The sequence below is a fragment of the Schistocerca cancellata genome, chromosome 4 (genome assembly GCF_023864275.1).
Source record: "Schistocerca cancellata isolate TAMUIC-IGC-003103 chromosome 4, iqSchCanc2.1, whole genome shotgun sequence".
In the NCBI taxonomy this organism is placed as follows: Eukaryota; Metazoa; Arthropoda; class Insecta; order Orthoptera; family Acrididae; genus Schistocerca; species Schistocerca cancellata.
In genome coordinates this window covers 877,628,248-877,651,549 of record NC_064629.1, presented here as the reverse complement: position 1 = coordinate 877,651,549, position 23,302 = coordinate 877,628,248, and the positions used below count along the sequence as shown (strand labels likewise).

The 23,302-nt window shown below is 44.8% G+C and overlaps 1 long non-coding RNA gene across 2 annotated transcripts in view; it reads right to left on the bottom strand.

Moving 5' to 3' along the window:
• LOC126184741 (uncharacterized) overlaps positions 1-23,302 on the bottom strand; it is a 178,540-nt gene that overhangs the window by 107,767 nt on the left and 47,471 nt on the right. The window contains exon 3 of one of the 2 annotated variants that reach the window (XR_007536868.1): positions 13,544-13,621. The exons of the other annotated variant lie outside the window; for it this stretch is intronic. This is a non-coding gene — a long non-coding RNA (uncharacterized LOC126184741). The remainder of the gene's footprint in view (positions 1-13,543; positions 13,622-23,302) is intronic. 2 annotated transcript variants of the gene reach the window in all.

The window sequence follows — 23,302 nt, the reverse complement described above, 5'->3', positions numbered from 1 at the left end:
GTTCTGAAGAACAACGGATACCACTGCTTTTCTAAACTGAACGCCGTCTATTACTGTCTAGGATGTCGTTAGCCGCTGTTGATGTATTGTAGGCTTGCGTATGACTTTTCCAGAATCTGAGTGAGTGCAATGCGAGGGGACTAAACACTCTCCTGAATTCACTTACTCAGAGAGCACGTACAATTCTGTTATTTTAATCATTTGTCTAACGTCATGTTCCTAATATCCAGCTCGCATTCGGGAGGACGACGGTTCAAACGCGTCCGGCCATTTTGATTTAGGTTTTCCGTGATTTCCCTAAATCGCCTGTGGTAAATGTCGGGATGGTTCCTTTGAAGAGCACGGCAGATTTCTTTCCATATCCTTTCCTAATCCGATGGGACCGATAACTTTGTTATTTGGTCGCCCCCTTCACCCGCCCACGAATCAATCAAACAGTTCGCTCCAGTCATACACTTCCTTCTCGGTGTTACAACTTCCAGACGTGTTAGTACCTTTTCTACACAACAATACGTACCTAGTAGCAAACAGTGTCGATTTCGAGAGGAACATTCAGTGAGAAAGGCTACTGGAAGAAAACCTCGACTACAACGATGAGCTATCACTTGAGTAGAAGCTTTTCACTGACTACCAGTTTCCGCCCCATAATCAGGGCCATAGGACGTCTGTTAAACATTTAAAAGCTGCAGGTCGCCAACTGCATAAAATCTGCAAAAACTGCTATACATGCAGATCATTTACTAAAATCAATAAGTCAGACACCGTTCCCAAGTGAAAGATTTTGTGATTTGTCTTGACAGAGAGCAATGTTTATCGGCTCCATATCGACCACATAGCAATAGGCACTCCGAATTTCAAGCAATAAGATATTGTATACCAAGGGCTTCTAATTTTCGTCCTTAGTTGTTTCTAAAACAAATGCTATTACAATTGCAGTGTCAGAAGATGGAAAGATTGTACTTTCTGAAAATGACAAAAATACAGAAATGGAAAGTAGAACGAGTCCTTTCCGTGAAATGACAGCTAATGAAATATTGTAAAACACTGATAGTTCGAGGCAAATGGATTGTTATTAAATTTAAACATGACTCAGTGAACACACTATCTCAACAGAAGTATCCAGACACTTATTAGTGGACATTAATATGGGGTATGCTTACATATCGCCTTTATGACGGCTTCATCTCTGCTGGAGACACTTTCAGTCAGGTGTACGAATGTCTATGCAGAAATGGCAACTGATTCTTCCTGAAGAGCCGGAAGCAGGGAAGATAGTGAAGGTGACCGCTGGGGTGTCCCAGAGGTGTTCCACTGCTTTCAGACTGGGACTCTGGGCCGGCTAGTCCATTTCGGGAAGGTTATTATCCACGAACCATTGGCTCAGAGATAGTGCTCTACGACTGAGTGCATTCTCACGCTCAGTCATCATCTCTGAACTGATCCTCTACTGCAAGCAGTGCTCAATGCTGTAAAATGCGTTCATTTACTTCCGGAATCAGTGTTTTCTTAAGTGCAATAAGGGGATCGCACACTAACCACGAAAAACACCTCAAGCGTTGCTTAACGTTCGCTAGCTAATGCGGAGCTGTTCGACTCCATCCTTCATAACTCCCTACGCACAGTCACTGTACTAGCTGGTCTCCTGGTAGAAATTTGGAACTCAGGAATGATTCCTTCCGCTGATTTCATGCGAGTTATTTACAACCACCCTCCGCAATGCTCGACAGTCCCCGTCCGTTAATACATAATATGCTTATATGGATATGGTGTCTGTTCTTTCGGACATGGCCGAAAGAACAGACACCATGTCCATGTAAGTATATAGTTCTGGCAATACCGGCCATGACCTTCCTCTTCTGTGCGGATGAACACATATTAACCGAACTCTTACGGGACTTCGTAAGAATGTCTTCCACGAGTAATAAGTGTGTTGGGTAAGGACACTAAGAATGAAGTGTGTGGACATATCAGGTGAGAATGTGGGTCTTGCGGGAGGCGTGGACGAGATAGTCCCTGCAGTCGCACTATCGTCTGTGCCCTCGGTGACTCAGATGGATAGAGCGCCTGCCATGTAAGCAGGAGATCCCAGGTTCGAGTCCCGGTCGGGGCACACATTTTCACCTGTACCCGTTGATACATATCAACGCCCGTCAACAGCTGAAGGTAAGAATATAGGCCTATAATTCTAATTTCGTCAGTACATAAGGTCTGTCTGGTCTTGATTTAGCTGTGGTAGTTACTTCGCGTTTACATATCACAATCACATCACCAACAGTCGACTTGGGCAGCTTTAGAAGGGTTCAAATATCCTTCACTGATTTATTACTCAGGTGACATCCAATCATTAGTCAATGTTAGAAGTTACCGAGATCTCCTGACCAACCTACTCTGTTGTTACTGTTTCTCTATTGACAACACAATATTCTTCATATTGGCGGGTCCGTGTCACGTGACACCTATTGGTCGATTCCGCATTACATGAGGGTATCCGGATACTTTTGATTTTATAGTGTACAGTTCAGTACTTCTCACTGAACTCCAAAAACTACAAAATAGTCTGCCAAGACCATGAAATACAATAAGTAGACAGGGTTAAAATTTTGGACTACAACTAGATTACAACCTTTATTAAAAACTCACACCCTATAATTAATTAAGCGCCTTAGAACAACAACATTTCAGTTCGCCTGTACTGCCACAAGTGATTCAACATTGAAGAAATTAGTTTATTCTGCATCTTTTCATTCACTAATTACTCACGGAATCTATTTTTGGCGTAAATCATCTTACAGAAAGAATATTTCCAGACTAAAGAAGCGTCATATAATCTGATATTAATTACAGAACATACTGTAGTGATCCTTTAAAAATGGTACTTTTACAGCTACATCTACATCTACATCTACATCCATACTCCGCAAGCCACCTGACGGTGTGTGGCGGAGGGTACCTTCAGTACCTCTATCGGTTCTCCCTTCTATTCCAGTCTCGTATTGTTCGTGGAAAGAAGGATTGTCGGTATGCCTCTGTGTGGGCTCTAATCTCTCTGATTTTATCCTCATGGTCTCTTCGCGAGATATACGTAGGAGGGAGCAATATACTGCTTGACTCTTCGGTGAAGGTATGTTCTCGAAACTTTGACAAAAGCCCGTACCGAGCTACTGAGCGTCTCTCCTGCAGAGTCTTCCACTGGAGTTTATCTATCATCTCCGTAACGCTTTCGCGATTACTAAATGATCCTGTAACGAAGCGCGCTGCTCTCCGTTGGATCTTCTCTATGTCTTGTATCAACCCTATCTGGTACGGATCCCACACTGCTGAGCAGTATTCAAGCAGTGGGCGAACAAGCGTACTGTAACCTACTTCCTTTGTTTTCGGATTGCATTTCCTTAGGATTCGTCCAATGAATCTCAGTCTGGCATCTGCTTTACCGACAATCAATATTATATGATCATTCCATTTTAAATCACTCCTAATGCGTACTCCCAGATAATTTATGGTATTAACTGCTTCCAGTTGCTGACCTGCTATTTTGTAGATAAATGATAAAGGATCTATCTTTCTGTGTATTCGCAGCACATTACACTTGTCTACATTGAGAGTCAGTTGCCATTCCCTGCACCATGCGTCAATTCGCTGCAGATCCTCCTGCATTTCAGTACAATTTTCCATTGTTACAACCTCTCGATACACCACAGCATCATCTGCAAAAAGCCTCAGTGAACTTCCGATGTCATCCACCAGGTCATTTATGTATACTGTGAATAGCAACGGTCCTATGACACTCCCCTGCGGCACACCTGAAATTACTCTTACTTCGGAAGACTTCTCTCCATTGAGAATAACATGCTGCGTCCTGTTATCTAGGAACTCCTCAATCCAATCACACAATTGGTCTGATAGTCCATATGCTCTTACTTTGTTCAATAAACGACTGTGGGGAACTGTATCGAACGCCTTGCGGAAGTCAAGAAACACGGCATCTACCTGTGAACCCGTGTCTATGGCCCTCTGAGTCTCGTGGACGAATAGCGCGAGCTGGGTTTCACATGACCGTCTTTTTCGAAACCCATGCTGATTCCTACAGAGTAGATTTCTAGTCTCCAGAAAAGTCATTATACTCGAACACAATACGTGTTCCAAAATTCTACAACTGATCGACGTTAGAGATATAGGTCTATAGTTCTGCACATCTGTTCGACGTCCCTTCTTGAAAACGGGGATGACCTGTGCCCTTTTCCAATCCTTTGGAACGCTACGCTCTTCTAGAGACCTACGGTACACCACTGCAAGAAGGGGGGCAAGTTCCTTCGCGTACTCTGTGTAAAATCGAACTGGTATCCCATCAGGTCCAGAGGCCTTTCCTCTTTTGAGCGATTTTAATTGTTTCTCTATCCCTCTGTCGTCTATTTCGATATCTACCATTTTGTCATCTGTGCGACAATCTAGAGAAGGAACTACAGTGCAATCTTCCTCTGTGAAACAACTTTGGAAAAAGACATTTAGTATTTCGGCCTTTAGTCTGTCATCCTCTGTTTCAGTACTATTTTGGTCAAAGAGTGTCTGGACATTTTGTTTTGATCCACCTACCGCTTTGACATAAGACCAAAGTTTCTTAGGATTTTCTGCCAAGGCAGTACATAGAACTTTACTTTCGAATTCATTGAACGCCTCTCGCATAGCTCTCTTCACACTACATTTCGCTTCGCGTAATTTTTGTTTGTCTGCAAGGCTTTGGCTATGTTTATGTTTGCTGTGAAGTTCCCTTTGCTTCCGCAGCAGTTTTCTAACTCGGTTGTTGAACCACGGTGGCTCTTTTCCATCTCTTACGATCTTGCTTGGCACATACTCATCTAACGCATATTGTACGATGGTTTTGAACTTTGTCCACTGATCCTCAACACTATCAGTACTTGAGACAAAACTTTTGTGTTGAGCCAACAGGTACTCTGAAATCTGCTTTTTGTCACTTTTTCTAAACAGAAAAATCTTCCTACCCTTTTTAATATTCCTATTTACGGCTGAAATCATCGATGCCGTAACCGCTTTATGATCACTGATTCCCTGTTCTGCGTTAACTTTTTCAAATAGTTCGGGTCTGTTTGTCACCAGAAGGTCTAATATGTTATCGCCACGAGTCGGTTCTCTGTTTAACTGCTCAAGGTAGTTTTCAGATAAAGCACTTAAAAAAATTTCACTGGATTCTTTGTCCCTGCCACCCGTTATGAACGTCTGAGTCTCCCAGTCTATATCCGGCAAATTAAAATCTCCACCCAGAACTATAACATGGTGGGGAAATCTACTCGAAATATTTTCCAAATTATCCTTCAGGTGCTCAGCCACAACAGCTGCTGAGCCAGGGGGCCTATAGAGACATCCAATTACCATGTCTGAGCCTGCTTTAACCGCGACCTTCACCCAAATCATTTCACATTTCGGATCTCCGTCAATTTCCTTCGATACTATTGCACTTCTTACCGCTATAAACACGCCTCCCCCTTCACTGTTCAGCCTGTCTCTGCGGTATACATTCCAATCTGAGTTTAGGATTTCGTTACTGTTTACGTCTGGTTTCAGCCAACTTTCTGTCCCAAGTACTATATGGGCGTTGTGATCGTTTATTAATGAGAGCAATTCTGGGACCTTTCTATAGACGCTCCTGCAGTTTACTATTAGCACATTAATATTGTTATTCCCTGTTGCATTTTGCCTACAGCTGCTACACGAAACATATTTTCATTAATTTCCTTTTTCGATACCAATATTCCGCTATTCTAAAAAGTATATTCCGGTTGGTCAAAACTCATGGAAATGCACTGGATGTCTTGATAGAATTGTTTTCCGAGGTCCCACATTCAAATCGACAACAGACTCCTAGAATGCCATGTGCGGCTCTGCGGAGGCAACGCGACGTCCGTGCGTCAAACGCTTGTGGTCGTCCTCTACGGCAGTTTATGCGAGTGGACGCATTGTCTCTGCGATATCACGCTAGATACTATTGATCTCGGAAACTCGAATGACTGTGTAATCTCCAATACGATAGGACTCATGCCTCACTCAGGCCGCCCAAAGGCTACTATGGAAGTGGGTGACCGCTACCTACGGATTATGGCTCGAAGGAACCCTGACAGCAACGCCACCATGTTCGACTCAAACTGTACGCAATAGGCTGCATGATGCGCAACTTCACTCCCGACGTCAATGGCGATGTCCATCTTTGCAACCACGACACCATGCAGCGCGGTACTGGTGTGCCCAACAATACGCCAAATGGACCGCTCAGGATCGGCATCACGTTATCTTCACCGATGAGTGCCGCTTATGCCTTCAACCAAACAATCGTTGGAAGCAATCCGGTCAGGCTGAAAGCCTTAGACACACTGTCCAGTGAGTGAGCAAGGTGGAGGTTCCCTGCTGTTTTGGGGAGGCATTATGTGGGGCCGGTGTACGCCGCTGCTGGTTATGGAAGGCGCCGTAACGGCCGTACGATATGTGAATGCCATACTCCGACCGATAGTGGAACAATATCAGCAGCATATTGGCGAGGCATTCGTCTTCGTGGACGACAATTTGCGCCCCTGTCGTGCACATCTTGTGAATGACTTCCTTCAGGATGACGACATCGCTCGACTAGAGTGGGCAGCATGTTCTCCAGACATGAACCCTAACGACATGCCTGGGATAGATTGAAAAGGGCTGTTTATGGACGACCTGACCCGCCAACCACTCTGAGGGATCTACGCCGAATCGCCCTTGAAGAGTGGGACAATCTGGACCAACAATGCCTTAATGAACATGTGGATAGTATGCCACGACGAATACAGACATGCATCAATGCAAGAGGACGTGCGACTGGGTATTAGAGGTACCGATGTGTACAGCAATCTGGACCATCACCCCTGAAGGTCTCGCTGTATGGTGGTACAAAATGCAATGTGTGGTTTTCGTGAGCGATGAAAAGGGCGGAAATGATGTTAATGTTGATCTCTATTCCAATTTTCTGTACAGGTTTCTGAACTCTCGGAACCGAGGTGATGCAAAACGTTTTTTGATGTGTGTATATTAAACTATACTCTAACATAAAAAAACGTCGCTCCATGAACGAAGTATTTGAATTGGACGAAAATCGGTAGATGTGATTTACATGTACAGACAAACAAATGACTACAATTTCAGAGTAATTGGATGATTTATTCGAGAGAAAGAGCATCACAAACTGAGAAAGTCAATAATGCGCTGGTCCACTTCTCCCCCTTGTGCAAAAAGTTATTCGGCTTGGTATTGATTGACAGAGTTCTTGGAAGTCCTCCCGAGGGATATCGTGCCGAATTCTGGAGCTTTATATCGTCAAAATCCCGAAGTAGCATAATGCACCAAACATTGTCAATTGGAGAGCCAGGCATCCTTGCTGGCCAAGATAGGGCATGGCAAGCACGAAGGCAAGCAGTAGAATCTCTCGTCATATGCGGGCGGGCATTTTCTTGCTGAAATGTAAGCCCAGGATGGCTTGACATGAAAAAAAAGGGCGTAAAATATCGTCGACGTACCGCTGTGCTATAAGTATGCCGCGAATGACAACCAAATGGGTCCTGCTATGAAAAGAAATGGCACCCCTGACCATCACTCCAGGTTGTCAGACGGTATGGCAGGCGACAGTTACCGGCTGCCGTGGCCGAGCAGTTCTAGGCACTTCAGTCTGGAACCGCGCGACCGCTACGGTCGCAGGTTGGTATCCTCCCTCGGGCATGGATGTGAGTGATGTCCTTAGGTTAGTTAGGTTTAAGTAGTTCTAAGTTCTAGGAGACTGATGATCTCAGATGTTAAGTACCATAGTACTCAGAGCCATTTGAAGCATTTGGGCGACAGTCAAGTTGGTATCCCACCGGCATCCGGGGCTTAACCAGACACGTCTTCGGCCTAGAATCTCATTGACTGGAGCGGTATTGTCTTCAGTGATGTGCCCGCTTCTAAGCAAGTTCCGATGAGCAGTGAAGACGTGTCTGGAGACGCCTAAGACAGCGGTCGGATACGAACCTAACTGTCGCCCGCCATACGGCCAGACAACCAGGAGTGATGGTCTGGGACGACATTTCTTTTCATAGCAGGACCCCTTTGGTTGTCATCCGCAGGAGCCTTGCAGCGCAGCGGTACATCGACGGTATTCCACGCACCGTTCTGTTGCCCTTCACGGCAAGTCATCCTGGGCTTACATTTCAGCAAGATAAAGCAGGCCCGTACATGCCGAGTGTTACTACTGCTTGTCTTTGAGCCCGCCAAATACTACTTTGGCCAGCAAGGTGGCCGGATCCCACCATCTGAGAACGTTGGAGCATTACGGCGGGGCCCTCCAACCAGTTGGCAATTTTGACGATCTGACGCGTCAATTGGACAATTTGGCACGATATCCCTCTGAAGGACATCCAACAACTCAGACAATCAATGGCATGCGAGGTAACTGCTTGCATAAGGGATAGAGGTGGACCAACGCGTTATTGAGTTTTTCAGTTTCTGAAGCTATTACTCTTACATAAATCACCTACTTTTCCTGTAATTGTAATCATTTGTTTGTTTGGACGTGTTTGTCACATCTACCAATTTTCGTTCCATTAAGGTAATTTCTTCGTGGTAGGTCGCTTTTTTTTATCGTAGAATGTACTTACGAATGATGTGATGGAACTTAAGACTGAATTCCACAAATTTCTGTTTACGAAAATCTTCGCAGAAACATGCAAAACTAGTGATGCAGGTTAAATTATATTAAGTATTAGTGCCGTAGTGCAGAAATTTTTCATATTTTATCTGTTTCACAACACTGTATATAATAAATGGATATAGGCCTACTTGAAGTATTTCAACATTCGAGAATCCTGCTTCACAAGATCAAAAGGATGTGACTAATGAAAGAAACTGTGTTTCGCAGTGAAGGTTATTTTTTGAAGTTAGGAAGTCTCGAAAGTCACAGTAATAATACTTTTTTAATTTAACGAATGGGAAACAAATTAAAGCAAATTTAACGATCAAACATTAATACAGCCCAAATTGAGTTGGCAAGTTCGTTTAATGAAATAACGAGAAACAGAAGAAATAATTAGACGGCTGGAAAAAACAAGCCGATTAAATAAGAAGGAGCGGCCACAGGGCGTGTGGCCGGCGTAAGCGGCTTATCAGCAAGCCGGCACTCTTAGCCGCCTGCGCCGCTTCATTACAGCCCGGACCCGTCTCCTGCGTCTATCCGTGCTCCTCATCTCACTGCTGCTAACTGGCCGAAAGACAGCTAACTTCTGTCGACTGCTCAACACACGACTGTCATAAAGTCTCATTTCTGAGAAATAATGGATGAATTGACATAATATGCGTACAAGTTTATTGTCAACCCACGTATACGTTTTCATCGCACGTCAACATGGCCTCCGTAAATTTCGAAGAATTCCTCCCGTCGTTGCAGGGCATACCTAACTACATTCTGAAGCGTATCTTGTGAAATGGACGACATTGCATTCCGGACCCCAACACATAGATACTGCAGATCCCTTACCTTTGTTTTTTACGTCCTTGAACTCATTTATCCCCAGTCGAAGAAATTCAGGTGTGTAAAATAACGCGAATATTGTGGCTACAGTACTGTTGAACTTCTGCCTAGCCATCTGCTGGCGAATATTCGCTTTAGGTACTCCCTTAATATGGCAACAAAATGAGGGGTTGCTCCATTCTGTTGGAACAAAACTGTGTCAGAGATGCCTTTTTACTGTAGCAGTGGTTCCAGGAATTTCTCCAGCACATCAAGTTAAACGTTTCCTGTATTTATCTCATGTGTAAAAAATGAAGGATCCATAAACGGTAGTCTTCGCGAACATACCACACATTCACTTTCGGAGTGCCTATTTACCACTCAGTGGCAACGTGAGGTGGTTCGTTACCCCATTACGCGACAGTTATGCTTGTTAACTTTTACACAGGTGTGGAATGTGACCTCATCTGAAAATAATATGTGACCCATGAGTGCAGCTTATATCAAATCGTAACGCCCAACTTGGCGAGCTGCGTAATCGTCGTGGTATGATTTGTGAAGCTATATGTGCGCCACGGTATTTTCTTTAGCGTAAATCGCAAAACTTCCAAAATCGTTGATTTTGTCACGATTAACTCGTCGGTTAAACGAGGAGTTGATTCATTCGGACATCTTTCGATTGCTTCTCTGACTCGCTGAACAGTCCCAAGTAACCGAATCTTTACACTAGATGGTGCTCGCTTATGAAATTTCCGAGTGGATTCCAGTTGCACCTCCGGATACGATAGACCACACAATCGCGCACTAACCACAGCCACAAGTTCTTCTATCGTAAGCAGTCTTATCGACTGTCCTGAAAAAGGTACAATAAGCTTGTATTATCACAGAAATGTATTATGTAAATGTATCAATTATTCTTTGAAAATAGATTGAGACTTTATGTCCAGGCTGTATTACCCTGCTGGCGATCAAAACTGCAACAGCATGAGCGCGGCGCGCAACAAGTCAAAATGGTATGGAGTGTACTACGTACTTGGCTACGCGAATAATCATTATACACCGCAACCGTACAAAGTAGCTGATAGTAACGCCATCTAAATAATGTATGTAAGGAACCATTAAGCAGCGAAGTTTCCTTTCAGAAATCAGCACTGAATGTTGTTTATCTGTAAGAAGATTGTGTTTTGCCTTGTGTGAGAATGTATAATCCCTCTCTTCGGTCACCAACAGACTTAATCATGTATTCTGCCTACTGCACTGTACATACACAATAAGAAAAAATTCCTTATACAGGGTGTAATGAGTATAAGTGCAGAAAGTTTCATATGTGGCACCTTGATATGTGCACACATCATTGTATTGGTTGTTTTTAAGCAGTCTGCCCACAAACATGTCACAAACTCTACGAGCTGATGTGTTCTGCATGACCGTAACTGCACCTCTAAGTGGACTAGGCGTGTCAGTATAAACTAAGTGTTTTCTGTCCACGCATCCACATTTCAACATCTGACCTAGGGGAAAATAAGCGTTCGTGGCTAACTAACCAACCGAAAAACACAAAAATCCTCATTGCTATAATTATCAGTCTGCAAATGAAGTAAATATCGATGCAGTGTTGTTCAGTACATTGACCTCAGTCACCAGTAGATATACCTGCACATATACCCGTCACACCCCGTATACTATCCTCGCTGGGGCTGCAGTTTTAATGGCAGCTTCCGTTACAGTTCGGTATAGGGCGATATGGACTGCATTACGGACGTAACGTTCGCTCGGTAGGATGAGAATTGAAAACAGGAAAGTTTATTGCTCTGTTGAACGAACTGTACATCGTGTAACCCTGAAGTATTCAAAGAAACTTCAGAAAAACAAAATGACAATGTCCAGACTGCAATCTGAAACCTGCTGCTCTCAAATCTGCGGACACTGCTTTAGAACTCACTCACATGCTGATATTTGGTCTTTTGACAGCGACGAATCATAGAAGCACCAAGTTCCACGTTCCCACTTCGTTTGACTGCTCTTTATCTAGAGCCTGGCGTAACATTGTCCTTTTTGGAGTACGACATTCCAAGATTTGCAGCATGGTTTGGAATTCCAATTTCTGCACGATATATCCATGACATATCTAGTGCACGTCGCCGTGTGCTACGAGTAATGAGTAGACGTACTCTCTCTCTCTCTCTCTCTCTCTCTCTCTCTCTCTCTCTCTCTCTCTCTGGACTTTACCAGAAACGATATTATCATCGAGTTATCCCAAGAAACCGTAACATACATTATGTTCTTAATGTATGTAAACGATTTATGAGATAGGTCCGTGACACTATCAGATCATTCGCTGACGATGCTATTCTCTAGAGGATAGTGTTGCCGTTGGACGTTCGTAAGGAAATGCAGAATGTTATAAACAGAATTTCAAGCTGGTATAATTTAAAGATAAAGGTCAAAATAAGTGGAAGATCCCGGTAGTACACGCACGCGAAAATTTCTACAACCCGTCACATGATTAAAATACCGGGTGGCTATAATTATTGAGCAGCTATTTACAGAGGTCCAGTGTGGGATGTAAATATCGTATAGCAGCGAAACTTCGTTGACAGTCTAATGCGTTAATGCAGAACCAATTTACACTGAAAAAAAAAGAAATTAGTTCCAATTTTGACCACCAGGTGCCAAACTGGCGCTGTGAATGCAAGAAATCGTATATAAATTTTTCCGTATCTAATGGATTAGAAACGGGACGCGATCAGAATAGGTCAAACAAGTGAGAAAGACAATGTTAATTTTATTATTAACTACCACATACACAATTTGTTCAATGTGAGCCCCGGAGACGTCCACGAGATGCTGTTCGGCGCCAGATTTGCACCTGGTAGCCAAAATTGGTACTAATTTGTTTCTGCCGTAAATCAGTTCCGAATTAACGCAATAGCATGTCTACCGAGTTCCACTGTCATAGGATAATTACAGCTCATGTTGGACCTTGGTGAGCATCATTTTAATTGTAACCACCGGGTGAATAGGCGTAATACTAAAAAACGTGATGATATACTACACAACAAGAGCAGGGAAGACTTGGACTGGATGGAGGATTCTGCGAAAGTTCCCCGTATTTGCAAAGGAAACCGTGTACAGGATGTTAGAACGACCAATTTTAGGGTAGTGCTTAAGAGTGTTCATCAAACAGTGATTCCGAAAGAATGTCCGAACAAGCCTCGGAAGGCCCAACGGTACCGATCGAACGCCTTGTCATCCTCTGGCGATAGGCATCACTGGATACGGACATGGAGAGGTCAGAACATCGCTCTCCCGCCCGTTTTTCCGTTTTCGTGACTGGAGCCGCTACTTCTCAGTCAGGTAGCTCCTCAATTGGCCTCACAAAGGCTGAGGGCACCCCGTTTGCTGACAGCTCTCGACATACCCGAACGGTCACCCATCCAAGTGCTAGCCCAGCCCCACAACCCTCGACTCCGGTGATATGGCGGGGAATCGATGTTACCACGGCGGCTATGTCGTTGACAATTACAAAAGGCGTCGATCGAATTCAAAAGCCAGTTGCTAGAATAGCAGCAGGTTGGCATAACACACGACGGTGTAACAGATGGGATCGAGGAACTCTTTTAAAGGAAGCAACATGTACGATGCATCATAAGATCAGTTTGTAACCAGATGTGGATACCACCAGAGAGCAGAAGCCTGCCGCCTGATACAATTGGACGTATGTGATCGCTCTCTTCACGAGTTCTATGCGATGTTACTCCATAATATTCAATAGCGTGCAGGAATCAAATGTGAACAAGTAAATTATTTACCGAACACGGTTCATAATGTTGTTGAAAAGCTTATCGCCTATCTGTTATAAGAGGCAGTCACAAAAGTTTCCGTTTGAGAATGTTGCTGCAGCGTATATGCAACCCAGTGCGACTCCAGTGCAGGTGTATAAACACCGACATATAGGCAAGTGGTTACTTTGGCCTTCGAACGGAAACTTTTTGATTGCCCCTTGTATGAAGGCGTATATGTAGGCCGACTCACTTTGTTTCAAACGTGCGTTCTCGTTCTTTGCTGGGCTTACGGTTGCACTCCTCCAGAAGAATGACGCCTTTCGTTAGTCTGAAAGCAAATAATCCTAATTTTTTCTTTTGCTGGCTCATCACATTTTCAAGAACAAGAAGAGTAATAGTACCAGGAATTTCAATTTAACTGTACGGCTAACAGTCCAAGACGTCATACCGAAACAGCTCGAAAATCTGGAGTCAGACACTGTTAGCATGTAAAACAGCTTCCTTCTAACAAATATTCTACACAGAATACTAGTCATAGTTAAAACAACTCAACCTATGAATTTATTGAATGGTATACGTTCGTAAATAAACTTCAATGCATTTTTTTACTACAAAGAGTAGAAACATTCACCTTCAAAATTCTAAGCCTTGGAAACTACGATACTGGAAGATATTTTGTTCCTTTCTTTTGTACTTAAAACGCTGCTGCCCTAGTCTTTATTGGCTTCCCCTCCCTCTCTGTCAAACACACTCTGTCACACACACACTCACACACACACACTCACAAACACACTCAGACATACACATCCATACACACTCTCACGCATACGTATAACTGTGTCAAAGAAGTATAAGAAAAAAGCTTTTCTTACTCTGGGAATCGATAGAAACGTCGATTCAAAGAGCATATCAATTGTAAGTCGGCAGTAAAGATGAGTTCATTCAAAGAAAGTTACAGAGGTCGCGATTCGGGTCAAAGTTTGCCAAATAAACGTGTTATTGGGGTTAAAAGTGTGATGTGGCACATGTCGATGTCATATGCGCGATATGGGTCGTATGTCGCAGGTCGAAGAAACACTGCGCACGAAATATGGTAGTCATCACTGAAGCGCAAAGAGAGAGGCAGCTTGAGCCCCAAGGAAGAAGCGCAAAATGTTCCCCCTTTTTTCCTTCTGATAAAGGAGCATTGCCCGCCTTTACGCGCCAGCTCCGTAAATACTTCTAAAACTCGACAGGCAACTTTGGCGGTGTCGGGTCTTCCTCTTTCATTACGCAAGTATCACAAACAAGTAAGATTAGAAGGGTATATAATTATCGCCCTTATATATAATCATCCCTCTTATATACAATCTGAGGCTGCTAGAGACCAAAGTAAAGTTTAGGGTCTGTAGTCAATTAATTTCATCTTTATAATGAGCAAAAGACGTGCACTTTGTACGCCGGATAACAACGACGGGCCGGTCATTATTGATTCCGCAACGGTGGCTCCCTTTTAATTAAAACCTTAAGCTCGCGGCGCTTCTTAAAAGCGAACGCTTGTGGCGCGCAGCCAGTGTGTGCGCGTGCACGCGTGTGTATGCGTGCGCGCGCGCTGCCCAGCTGAGACGCATCTGCCGATCGGCATGCGGGCTCGCGCCGCGTATGGCGCGCTTTTCGTTCCACTTCTCACACCTGCAAAAACAGCCTTCCGCCTTCGCTTTGCCCCCTGCTGTTGTATCCGGCGTTCGCTACGCTAGCCTTCTGGAGATACAAGCTGTGTTCCTGCCGGTACGCTTTCGGATGTCCAGCCGGGCTGGCGATTCCTTTTGTAGATATTACGAGGGGCGTGTGGCATCGTGTCTCGCTTCAGCCCCAACAGTTCCACGAAATTCCGATAGATGACGGTGCCACACGTATCCTTCAAAATGGCATCTGTAACGGAGGTGCGTTCTAACCAGAGAGCTGTCACTGAGCTTCTATTGGCGGAAAACCAGAGCACCGCAAATATTAATAGGCGCTTGCAGAATGTCTTCGGAGACAAGGCAGTGAACAAGAGCACGGTGAATCGTTGGGCGAGGCGTCTGTCATCATCTTACCAAGGTCGCGCAAACATATCCGATCTTCCGCCTTCCGGCCGGCAGCACACACGACTGTGACTCCTGCAATGTTGGAACGTGCGGACACTCTCACTCTAGGTAATCGACTGATCACAACCAAACAACTCGTGCTCAACTGGTCGTCATTGTTGGTAGTGTCTCGCGGGATTAGCCGAGCGGTCTCAGGCGCTGCAGTCATGGACTGTGCGGCTGGTCCCGGCGAAGGTTCGAGTCCTCCCTCGGGCATGGGTGTGTGTGTTTGTCCTTAGGATAGTTTAGGTTAAGTAGTGTGTAAGCTTAGGGACTGATGACCTTAGCAGTTAAGTCCCATCAGATTTCACACACATTTGAACATTTTTTTTTTTTTGTTGGTTGGTAATGCCGACACACTCGTCCACCAGTTGGGGTGCTCTAAGGTGTGTGGTTTCATCACTTCGAGTCAGAAATAAAACGAAAATCCACACAGTGGCGCCACACCACCTCTCCTCCGAAGAAAAAGTTCAAAGGCCCAGCCTCAGCCGCTGATGTCATGAGGATGGTTTTCTGGGCTTATTCTATTTGATGTCCTCCCTCGTGGTGCAACGCTCAGCTCTGAAGTGTATTGTGCTACCCTCAGGAAATAGAACGAACGACTCAAGCGTGTGTCCGCAGCTCGTGGTCGTGCGGTAGCGTTCTCGCTTCCCACGCCCGGGTTCCCGGGTTCGATTCCCGGCGGGGTCAGGGATTTTCTCTGCCTCGTGATGACTGGGTGTTGTGTGATGTCCTTAGGTTAGTTAGGTTTAAGTAGTTTTAAGTTCTAGGGGACTGATGACCATAGATGTTAAGTCCCATAGTGCTCAGAGCCCATTTGACTCAAGCGTGTTCGTCACCACAAAAGTGTAAACTATCTTCAGCTTCTCCATGAGAACGCCAGGCCTAACACAAGTCTCCGCATCCGATAGGAGCTCACAAAACTTCACTGGAATGTTCTTCCTCGTCAGTCCCACAGCCCGGATCTCGCACCTTCCGACTTCCATCTATTTGGCCCAATGAAGGATGCACTCCGCATCAACGTCGACCAGTAGAGTGGTACCATGCAGGTATACAGGCCCTCGCAGTAAGGTGGTGTTAGGCTGTTGCACTGAAGAGACTATGGTGAAAATGGGCTTTTGTAGCAGTAAGAATGAGGAATAATACGAAGTATTGGAAGCCTGAAAAAGAAAAGCCAGCTTGCTTTCACAGAAAAAAGTGTTGCATTACTTACTGAACGGCACTCGTATAAATTCGTTGGACAAAATATTAGTAACTCCAATATAAGAGCACGCTGGTCGCATTGCATCACTGGAGATGGTGCGGAATTGCTACCACATCATGTGACCCTCCGACGCTGACGTAAATCATGTTAGTGAACTGGTGTGCATGTGCCAGTCGTTTGTATGGAATTAACGCAATAAGGCGGGTCGATGTGTAAACGTAGCAGAATATTAGAAAGGAGTTATCATGCATGGTCGTGCCCGTAACCATAACATAAACTGAGTTCCTCCGTTTGTTAATGTACCAACGCGGACTGTCCCGCGTGTCTACCAGCAGTGGTCTACCACTCGCAGCCATGTAACATCACGTAAGAATAACCGTGGCCATAAATAGATCATAACTGAGACGGACTGAAGACGAGTGTCATGCCGTGCAAATGACAATCGGTTTCTAACCCGACGGCAAATGATGCTGTCAGTGAATCCGACGAATCGCAATAACGCTTCTTTTCAACTTATGCAAGGCATCGAGTGAACCGACAGCCCAATGATGTAGTTAATATGCAGTGCGCGGAGGGTGCAGTTCAGGCTGGGCTTGGTTCTATCATGTTTTTGGGGTGTTTTTCGCATCACCACTTGGGCCTAAACATGCAGATTATCGTGAGACTGAATCAATTTGTTTATTTTAACATTATCGGTTTTCAAGTGTTGCCCTTCTCTCCGGTATGCTATGGTAAGATCACCGGATGAAATACTAGTAACCCCAGAAGGAATCACGCTAAAAATACCGTATAACATCACTTATAGCCTTACTAATGGCCTGAATTCGGAGAGAACGGACGTTCACAAGTTTCTTCTTTTATGCCGTTTCCAAATGAAGGTTCTGACTAATAATTAGATCCTGTAGAGCTCAGAAATTTTGCTTCGTTTCACCTACGGTTCCAAATAGTTCCAGACATTTTCTATTGGATTTAGAACAACGCAGCAGTGTGAATGTGGTTGCTGTCATCTTGGGAGATGAGAGTATCCACAGCATACTCATCATGCAGATGTGAAAGGAAGAGCGACAGTTGGTGAGCGAGAACGTTTAAATCAATATCATCGTTCGTGTTCATGATAACCTGAATGAGTGGGTCCAATTCGCGGTATCAAAAACACACTCTCCGGTCTGAAGCACATACACCCTCCAAACAATGCTGGTTAAACGTTTCATTGGGCCGCTGGTGCACATTACTGCTTGGTTCATTAGAAAAGAGGCAAACCCACGACTTGTCAGGCCACACTACACCCATACAGTCAGCTGCTGCTCGGTCTCTCTGATGTTTAGTCCATTAATGTGGTGTAGATGTCATTGCCACTGTGAGTAACGGCCCTTTGCAAGGTATCCGACTCCAAAAGTCTATTGCAGGCACTTTCCTTCGCAACGTTCTGTCGTGAACCGGTTAAGATAGACATTTATTCACCGAAATCAGTAGTTCCTGTCGGTGTTCTCGTGGGCACTTCCAAACACACTCACTACTTTCTGTCACTCTGTCAGGTCTCCACGTCGACCCATCTTACCGCGCTGAATCCACACAAACGATTGGCACATACTCACCCTTCACGGTCCAGACTTAACGCCAGTGTTGCAGGGTCACACGATCACTTCTTATTGATGAATGATTATGTGTTTGATACATGTGGATGATTTTGCATCATTGTACAGGGAAAATTTTTCGAAAACTTTGAAGCCAATTTGACTGACACCCTTGCGTGCATAACAGTACTGACTCGGACTGTGCTGCATGCATTAAGGCGTAGCAGTTAGTGTCGCTGAATGGCGTGCTGCAGGTCGCCAGTTCAACCTCGATCATCATCAGTTATTTGTCTTTAGTATTTGTCATTTCTGGCGAGTTCTCTAAATTTTTATGTCTGTAATGTTTGTATAACCTGAGATATAGCAACACTCTCCGTCCAGGAGCTCAAATCTATTCTGCTGCACATTGGCGCTCTGAATGAACATGCTTTCGGTGCAAAGAGTTGTACTTCACTGATGACTTTGCTTTCGGATTTGGACTTCGTGCTGGTTACGGCGTGGCACTGGAGGAGACAACCAGTATTAAGAGAAGAGGTATAGCATTTTATGGCCGACAGCACTGTCGGATTTAGTACACAAGAGACAGGGGTCACGAATGTCAACCCGATATGTCGGAAGCAGGTAATAGAGAATGTTGAGGAAGAGGTGTGTCGATCTACAGCACCAGTCTCCACCACCAGACAAATTTGCCAGAAAGAATGGACCTGGTCAACTCGGACGTACACCGCAGTCATCAAAAGACAACCCAGCACCCGAAAAACGCAGGTAAACCTTAATCCGAAGTCAAACATAACGCCCTGCAATAGAACAGACATTTGGAGGGCAGAGAACAACACGCCCGTGTATTTCCACTGTGGACGCCCTGCACACGTTGTTCGCTACTGCACAGAAAGTAGACAGGTGTTCGATGCCAACTACGACGCCAGATGTTAACCATCACAAGAGTCCTATTCGCGCCAACCAACTGCAGACGATAATAGTTGACCTGTGGGACGAAGCTCATTGCTGTATCCTGGAGATCACCCCTCAACATGCCGTAGCCGTTCCTCGCCGTCTTACAGAAGTACCAGCCGCTCGCCTAGTTGCTGAATTCAGGAAAACTAAGCAAGCCGACCATCTATGGAGGTGAGGCCGCCGCGTGTAAAAATACTTCAAGGACGAAAGTTACTGTCAGGAAGTCTCGTCGGCGTCATCATCGACAGCCATCCTCACCGGCCACTAGTCGACTCAGGGGCCTGTTTTCTGTGACGTCAAATCCTTGTTGCTGTCAGCCTAAGAAGACTACGTTCCGTGGTACGAAAGGCATTGTGTTGAAAGTTGCGAAAGGGAAACACGTACAGCCTACAGGAACATGTGTTGCACGAATATCTATCAGTGACAGGAAACAGCACTTCGAATTTATCGTTTTAACAGAATGTAGTCGTTATGTTATTTTCGGTTTGGGGCATATTTGCAAGCATCACAAGCAGTCTTAGATTGTGGAAGAAAAGAGTTCCAGACTGAAGAAGCTATTCCAACAAGCACACAGATGAAAGATTCCTCATGGCGTCTGTCTGCTGTTAGATAGGTTATTATCTCTTAGTCATCAAAGAGATGCATTTGGGTCGTCAATCTAGATCCTCATATGAACGGTGAAACTTTTGTCGATTGCAGAAAGTTACTCTGGTACGCAACAGAAATCTACATGCTAGCGACGATCATAAGCATGTTATGTGGTCAAGTAGAATTTTGCATCACCAATTGTCACGAGGAGCCACAACTCATCGATAAACGTGCGTACTTAAAGACAGCGGCCATGAAGGACATATTACTGCCATCGACGAAGAATCGTGCACCGCTACCATTACAGATACCGTAGAGGAGGAAGCTGCTATCAAACTGCCGACAGGATCTTGCCCAACCAGGATGGCCGGACGTGGGTTTGAACCGTCGTCCTCCCGAATGCGACTCTAGAGTGATAACCACTGGGCCACCTCGCTCGGTCATTATCCTTGTATGAGTAGATTTGTCTATGTGATGCTCTAAAGCAAATCTCTGCCATCTTCAGAGGAAGTGCTCAAACTCCCTCTGTGATATTTACCCGTACACATCTGTGCAGCCATTGCTACCTGTCATGGTTGGCCTGTGGTGAATCACACTTGCCTCAGTGCTGGCCTTAGTAGCGCCACTTTACCATGCATAGTTTACTTTAACCATGGTGACACATGGGCAGTTCACAAACGTAGCCATTTCGGAAACGCATCTGCCCTTAACCTCAAAGCCAATGATCCTGCTCTGTTTCTTCATTGCCACAATGACTGCTATGTTTTCCACATTCCCCGACAGTCTCTATATACCCTCCGCTGCTAATGCTGCTACCTAAAGTCTATGAGATGTTACTGCATGTTGAGGTCGAACATACACTGAGGTGACAAAAATCACGGGATATCTCATAATATCGTGTTGGACCTAATTTTGCCCGGTGTAGTGTAGCAGCTCGACGTCGTATGGACTCAACAAGTCTTTGAAATTCCCCTTCAGAAATACCGAGCCATGCTCTCTCTACATAATTGGGAAAGTATTGCTGGTGCAGGACTTTGTGCATAAATTGATTTCTCGATTATGCCCCATAAATGTTTCATGAGATTCATGTTGGGTGATCTGAGTGGCCAAATCAATTGCACGAATTGTGCAGAATGTTCTTCAAACCATTCGTGAACAATGGTGGCCCGCTGACATGGGTACCGTCATCCACAAAAATTCCATCGTAGTTTGGGAGCATGAAGTCCACGAATGGCTAAAATGATCTCCAAGTAGCCGAAGGTAACTATTTGCAGTCGGTTAGTTGCAACAGCGGACCCAGCCATTCCATGTAAACATAGCCCACACCATTAAGGAGTCACCATCTACTTGATGATGATGATGATGTTTGGTTTGTGGGGCGCTCAACTGCGTGGTTATCAGCGCCCGTACAATTTCCCAACCTTTGCTCAGTCCAATTTCGCCACTTTCCTGGATGATGATGAAATGATGAGGACAACACAAACACCCAGTCATCTCGAGGCAGGTGAAAATCCCTGACCCCGCCGGGAATCGAACCCGGGACCCCGTGCTCGGGAAGCGAGAACGCTACCGCGAGACCACGAGCGGCGGACACCACCATCTACTTGCACAGTGCCTTATTGACAAGTTGGGTAAGTGACTTCATGGGATTTGCGCCACACTCAAAGCCTACCATCAGTTGTTACCAACTGAATTCACGACTCTTCTGTTCAGGCCACGATTTTCTAGGGTCCAACCAAAATGTTCATGAGCCCACGAGAGGAGCTGCTGACGATGTCCTGCTGTTAGCAAAGGCAATCGCGTCAGTCGTTTGCTACCATAGCCCATTAAGGCCAGATTTAGCCACTCTGTCCTAATGAATACATTTGTCGAACATCCCACACTGATTTCTACGGTTATTTCACGCAATGTTGCTTGTCTTTTAGCACTGAAAACTCTACGCAAATGCTACTGCCCTCGGTCGTTACGTACAGGCCGTCGGCCACTGCGTTGCCTGTGGTAAGAGGTAATGCCTTAAATTTCGTAATCTCGGCACACCTTGACGCTGCAGGTCTCGGAGTATTGAATTTCCTAACGATTTCCGAAATGGAATGTATTGTGTTGGCAGAAGAGCCAACACCGTGTTGCTAGAGGAGGCTGAAATGCACGCTTTTAAGCTCACGCAGGCTGGCGTGAGGTCTGGAAAATGACAATGTAATTAATATAGCCAATAAGGTACGTTGCTGCTGGAATACTTAACTTTAATCCATAATTGGTGTACATCGCTCTTGACTGTACAGGTTTTACAATCTCAATATTAACTGGTAATGGCGCCTTGCTAGGTCGTAGCAAATGACGTAGCTGAAGGCTATGCTAACTATCGTCTCGGCAAATGAGAGCGTAGTTGTCAGTGTAGCATGGCTAGCAAAGTCGGCTGTACAACTGGGGCGAGTGCTAGGACGTCGCTCTAGACCTGCCGTGTGGCGGCGCTCGGTCTGCAATCACTGACAGTGGCGACACGCGGGTCCGACGTATACTAGCGGACCGCGGCCGATTTAAAGGCTACCACTTAGCAAGTGTGGTGTCTGGCGGTGACACCACAGAATGCCCCATGCGTTAGCTCCAACTACCATTTCACATTCAAAGTCTGTTAATTCCCGCCATGCAGCCATAACCGTTTCACATGAATCATCTGAGTACAAATGACAGTTCTGTCCATTTATACCTTGTGTACGTGATGCTACCACTATTTGCATATGTGATATCGCAATCCCATGACTTTCATTACCTCAGTGTCTTTCATGTAAGTGGAGTGAGTAGTTACACTTACACTGTAACATGGGGTAATTTGTTGCACTTTCGCTGTAACAATGGTGAGAAAATCAGGAAATTTAATATAATTTCATTTTATGTATATCTGCAGTCGAATATCAAAGGATGGCGTGTGGAGAATTTGTTATTTTCTTTTACAAGGTATTAACGTGTAACCTACCAGTGTGCGGTTCTTATCTTGTATTTTGATTGTGAAGTCAGAATGAGGAATTATAAAAAGAAGACGCATAACACCAAATGAATCACATAGTAAAGCAGAGATCAAAGTAATAGCAGGTTCAAAAATGGTTCAAATGGCTCTGAGCGCTATGGGACTTAACATCTGTGGTCATCAGTCCCCTAGAACTTAGAACTACTTAAGCCTAACTAACCTAAGGACATCACACACATCCCTGCCCGAGGCAGGATTCGAACCTGCGACCATAACGGTCGCGCGGTTCCAGACTCTAGCGCCTAGAACCGCTCGGCCACCCCGGCCGGCCGTAAATAAGTGTGTAACAGTTTTGTTTAATTACCTTGCTCACTTCAGGTCAATTATTTTTTCATTTTTATTTTGTTCAAATAAATATAAGCCTATAATTATTTGGATTTTAAGAAAATTTGCAAAATAAATCTCACCAAATTGGCAAAATTTGTGACAGTCGTTTTTCTGTGGGAACAAAGTTATAATGTTGTGTCGTAAATGAACAGTAGGAGCAGGAGAAGACCAAGAAGGTGATTATGATTAGGAAGAAGATGATGATGATGATGATGGTACCACTGAAACACACAAT